Below are 6867 nucleotides of genomic sequence, written 5' to 3'. Positions count from 1 at the left end.
TAAAGCTAAAGACAAAATTAAAAAACTTTAAAAGAGTTATTAAATTGTAAAATTTATTAATTTTAAAATTTAAAAGAATAAATGTGAAGGGAGCAGTTTAAGATGATTAAAAATTAAATGTAGGTAATTTTTTAATAACTTATCAATAGCGAATGCCTCAAGGACTATGAATAAATACACATACATAAATATATACATATATATACACATATATATGCATATACATATATATATACATATATATATACATATTCATATATATATACATATATATATATATACATATATATATACACACATACCCACAGACACACACACACACACACACACACACACACACACATATATATATATATATATATATATACAGGGTGGCCGAAAAGTCCCAGGACACTATACATGTATTTTTAATAAAATACAGCCCAGAAATATATGTTTCGACTGGGACTTTTCGGCCACCCTGTGTATATATATATATATATATATATATATATATATATATATATATATATATATATATATATATACAGTGATGATCATATTTATTGGCACGGTAAAATAAAAGTTAAATTTTGTCTAATAAATTCTAAAAAAGGGATTAAATTAAAGAAAATAACAAAGTATATTATGTATTTTTAACTGGCCTTTCCGATGCAGCAATCAGATTTTAGAAAAAATAAATAACAAAGGAACAACAAACAAAATTGCAAAAAACCCTTGTTCAAAATTATTGGCACGGCTTTGTTTTTCTTTTAGTATTAGTATAATATCAATCAATTTCCGGTTTACGTGCTTTCTGAACTTTTTTTATAGCCATATTATGGTTGTTTAACGCTAATTCAGTGAATAATTTTTTTCAGATAATTTTTAGATAGCGATTTATTTAAACTATTATAAGTGACTAAATTATAATTTTCAATCGCCATGGTTTAAACTAAGGAACACAGCGAAGACGTCAGGAAGCTTGTTGTAGCATGCCATACCAATGGTGAGGGCTATGATAAGATTTCAAAGAAGCTAAACCTTCCCAAATCCACTGTTAGAGCCATAATAAACAAGTTCAAATCGCAAGGCAACGTTATGAGTTTAGAGGGTAGAGGGAGAAAAACGATTCTTTCCCCAAGAGATGAACGAAAAATTGTTCGACAAGTAAAACAAAACCCAAGGATCTCTGTTGGGGAGATTGTTGATGAACAGGGCACCTCTAGAGTGAATGTATCACGACATACAGTTGGTAGAGTTTTGAAGAGAGCTGGCTTAAAAGCATGTCGTCCGAGAAAGACTCCCTTATTGAAGCCTATGCACCTGAAAGCAAGGCTAGCCTTTGCAAAACGTCATATTGATAAAGATGTTGCATTCTGGAAACGTATTCTATAGACTGACGAAACGAAAATAGAGTTATTTGGCCATAATAAAGTGTCTTATATTTACAGAAAATCTGGCGAATCTTTCCTGCCTAAGAACACCATACCCACAGTGAAGCACGGTGGAGGCAGTTTGATGTTTTGGGGATCCTTTGCTGCCTCTGGACCAGGGCGACTTGTTAAGGTCACAGGTAGCATAAAAAAGGAAGATTATGTAAAATATTGGATGAAAACCTGAAAGACTCTGCTAAAGAGCTCTCACTTGGTCGTCGTTGGTGGTTCATGCAAGATAATGACCCAAAGCATTCGGCTAAACTGACTAAGAAATGGCTTGAGGACAATCATATTAATGTTTTGGAGTGGCCATCACAAAGCCCAGACCTTAATCCGATTGAAAATTTATGGAGAACATTAAAATTGAGGGTAATGCAAAGGAAGCCTAAGAATCTTATTTAATTGGAGGATTATTGTCAGGAAGAGTGGGCTAAAATTACTACTGAAGAGTGCAACAACTTGGTTGTAAACTATGAAAAGCGACTGAGGAAGGTAATCAAGGCCAAAGGCTATACAATTGATTATTAAATAAATCGTGCCAATAATTTTGAACAAGGTTTTTTTGCAATTATGTTTGTTGTTCCTTTGTAATTTATTTTTTCTAAAATCCGATTGCTGCATCGGAAAGGCCAGTTAAAAATACATAATATACTTTGTTATTTTCTTTAATTTAATCCCTTTTTTAGAATTTATTAGACAAAATTTAACTTTTATTATACCGTGCCAATAAATATGATCATCACTGTATATATATATATATATATATATATATATATATATATATATATATATATATATATATATATATATATATATATATATAGTCATCACCATACAACACTGGTTCGCCGTTTCACAGCTCAACCGTGCGGCTAGACAGGCAATTTTCTCAAGGCAGGATACACATATATGCACATATATATATATATATATATATATAAATATATATATAATATATATATATATAAATATCTCTCTCTCTCTCTCTCTATATATATATATATATATATATATATATATGTTCCTATACATATGCTTATATGAGGAGTGCAACGTCTTCTCAGACGAGTGCAACTTCATTAGACATTCAAAATCCATGAGCCTGAAAATGACTTATGTAGTCCTGCCGGCCAATTCACACGCTCAAGCAAACATGCCACTAGAGACGGCCATTGGAATACACACCCACACACCCACACACCCACACACACACATATATATATATATATATATGTATATCGTACATACATACATACATATATACACATACATACACATGCACATGCACACATACATATCTATAAACATATATATATATCATATATACACAATATATAATATACATACACATACATATACATACACACGCGCATACAGACACATATACATACATATGCGTACACATATATATACACATAAACAAATACAGACCCACATATACCTACATATGCACATACAAATACAGACACATATGCACACATACATACATACACATACATTTACCTACATATACATACACGTACATATACAGGGTGACCCTAAAAAACGGGGTCCAACTCTAATTAGGCCTCGTTTCTTAGAGTTTTGTCCGAATGAAATGAAATTTTGGTCATAGCAAATGTATTATATTCAAAACATCGCATAAAAGCACGTGGGTCTTTGGCCATTTTCGTTTGTTCTACACCATATGTTCTAGATGGCCTCCATTTAGCTTTTTTATGGGGGCAACCTGTATATGCATCTATAACATACCATATATGCATGCATATATACACATACATATGCATACATACACACTCACAAACACACACACATATATATATATATATACATACAAACACACATAACGATACATACACGCATATTATATACATATTCACATAAATATACATACATATACAAACACGTGTACATATAAAACATACATACACATATACATACAAACATACACACGTCCATACATATACATACATACATATGATGATGACAGATCCATTATTATATGCTCTCAGTATTTCGGGCCTACACGCGTCACAACTTTTCATCGCCACAGGACTATTTTTTATAGACAAATCCCTGAGGGGGTACCTATACAAATATGATGTTTCAGAGTTTTAGCTTTGTACAACAGTTAATTCTCTCTCTCGGTCTCTCTGTCTCTCTGTCTGTCTGTCTGTCTGTCTGTCTGTCTCTCTCTCTCTCGGTTCAAAATGTCGACATCTAGCTACAAGCAAGAGAATGATCGCCAGCACAATGTTAAACTGCAGAACAGTTTAATGCGGGTACTGGTCTATCGCTTTATCGTTTTATAATTAATAGATTTCCCTCTGCTAGAGAGGGTGCGTTCACACGGCTTACGGGAACCCTCTTAACCCCACGTATACATGGAAAGAAACACATGCAAGCACACATATATGCATACATATAGAATGCACGCAAACATACATACACATGTACACACACATTTTAACATACGCACAGAGAGACACACATATACGCATGTACATAGTATGCATATACACATGTACGCATATACATATATGTAAATACACATGAAGCAGCGTTTCAAAAGTCACACATACTTAATGATCAGTATGAAAGTCATGGGTGTAATTCAATCTGTTTGACATGGATAAAAATAGAAAAACAATCCAAAAGAAACAATTTGTAGAAGAGATAGTCACTCGTTAAAGTGTTTGTGCAACCTTACAAATGAATGGACGTAGGAATCAGACGAAAACAAATATCTATATACAAACACACGCACACACATATACATAGACATGCATACAATTATATACATATATATGCATATGTATATAAATATATATATATATAGATAAATACATATATATACATATACATATAAATACCTATACATATCAATACATATGCATGCACATATACATATAAATACATATACATATAAAAATATACATATAAATACATATACCTATAAACATATACATATATATACATATATATGCATATACATATATGCATAAATATATGTGTACACATGTATACATTCATATATATATATACATATATACATATATATACATATATATATATACATATGTACATATATATATATATATATATATATATATATATATATATATATATATATATATATATATATATATATATGAACACTATCGTGTTAAAGGAATATACCATTAAAAAACACCGTAAAATATACCAGGCGAAACCAAGTTCGTAAGTGCCGCTGATTATGTTAGTTAATGACAACTTTGTTTCGAATATAATCCCTAATTTCAATGATACATACACAGACACAGAATCACCATTATAGAATGTGTTTCTGTTACTGATTACTTGAACATTATAAAGGTAAAACACACTTTTACCACAGTTATAACTATGAATAACATTGTAACATTATCGATTCCATTAAGTAATTTGAGTAAATCTATTGAGTACGTACTAGAAACGACTTAGATCAAAACGGCATGTGGAATTTGCTTCTCTCTGCAATTCACTTTTTTATTTCTTTATATTTCCTCGTGTATTTTATCCTTTTTTCTTATTTTGTCGTTCTCTTTTTTCTTAATAGCTCTATTCTTAGTTGCTCTCACCTAAAAATAAAAATAGCATGAATAGAAAACGACAAAAAAGTATAGGTTTAAAAAGTTCAGTTAATGTATTTCCGACTGCTTAAAAAGGATACAAGAAAAAGGAAATTGTCTGACTTCAAAGCAAGGTGTTTGTAAGTACTCTAGTAGTGCATATACCTGTACCTGGGATATGTTTTATAAATTATAGTTATTTGTCCGGATGTATATATGTTTATTCAGTTGACGCTGCAAGAAAAACCTTAGAACGATCTATGTGGTATAATATATGTTATTAAAAATGTATTTTGATAACTAATTAATGAATAATTAACATTATATTATGATAATATTGTGTATGAAATACGGTACAAATTACTAAAATATCTTATTATAATTCTCTAACAAATAAATATATTTTTAATTGCTTACCAGACGAAAAGAGGGTGGGCCTGTAAATTCACACTTGTCCGTTCGTTCGTTCGTCCGTTATTATCTGAGAACTTTTCTAAAATACTAAGCCTTGGAATATTTTCAAAATTTGCACAAATATTAAACATGATATGAGTAAGAAACTAACAGAACGGATTTTTCGGGAAAACTCCGGATGCCCCTCCTAGCCATTCCCGTCGGGTTAAAATGGTTAAAATTAACAATATCGGGCTTCTTTTAATTATTTGTATATGCCTGGTCACAGTGTATTTACGGGTAACATGCCTGATTTTCATTAAAAATTAGATGGCCTAATTTTTTGGACTTAGAGAATCAAATATTTATTTTGGAATAACTCATATATAAAACAGTAAACTTTAGTTAAATCTCAACCTTTCAGTTCTTTCGTTGAATATTCTCTCACTTTTGCCCATTTACGCTCGCTGATTTTTATATTTATAGGTATTTAATCGCCCTTAATTCATGTATGTGTTGTGGGTTGACCGAAAAAAAATAACTATTTGATAACTATTTACAAAATAATGTATATATATATATATATATATATATATATATATATATATATATATAGAGAGAGAGAGAGAGAGAGAGAGAGAGAGAGAGATAAAATATTATGTATGTATTATACTAGCAGCGTGACCGATGTTGTTACGTATTTCATTGTCATCATAGTAAGACAAATTTTATATTTTTTTTCTCTCAAATCGATTATTTGCCAGTTCTCATTGAGGACACTTCGCGGTTCACTGGTAGAAACTTCATGGGCATTCCCGCAGTTACCTAGTGCAAAATACATTCTAACCTACTTTGGACAATATGGTACGAGAAAAGGGTATCTTTTTTCATTTAAGTAAGAAGACTATTAAATAAGTGTAAAATGAGATTGGGATAGACCGAGCTTCGAACTTTGTAAGCAATGTTCAGAAATAGATTCAGGAAATAAAATGTTAGTATTTCGCATTGTTAAATTTCATATAGAATAGTTTAGATATTTTTGTGTGTAAAAAGAATTAATTGTTCATTCTTTTCTGCGAATTGAGTATAAAAGGTCAGCTTAAGAATGAACATATTATTAAAAATATATTGAAAAAGATGTTAGTGAGAAATCCTTGTTTGCAGAAGTGTGTTTTGGGAATGTGTGCTGAGCATCGTATGTTTAAGCCATGTGAGTCGATCACGTTTTGAGCCATACGTGTGTCGTCACAGAAGAAAGGGAGATTCTCAATAATAGAAGCTAGTAGTAGAAGAGAGTCAGTCGAAGGTCAGAGGCAGCCGAGTCTGGATCGATCAGTCAGCAGTCGGTCAGACCGAGCTGACATGATCAGAGAAGGGTCCCTTTAGAAGAGAAGGGGAACGTTTAATCACCTAGAATGACTTTGCCTTCCTTGACGTGATCATTATTCGACCGGTCGATCCTG

The sequence above is a fragment of the Euprymna scolopes genome, chromosome 12 (assembly GCF_053919585.1).
Source record: "Euprymna scolopes isolate OS-2025 chromosome 12, ASM5391958v1, whole genome shotgun sequence".
NCBI classification, from domain to species: Eukaryota; Metazoa; Mollusca; class Cephalopoda; order Sepiida; family Sepiolidae; genus Euprymna; species Euprymna scolopes.
This window is presented reverse-complemented; position numbering follows the sequence as displayed.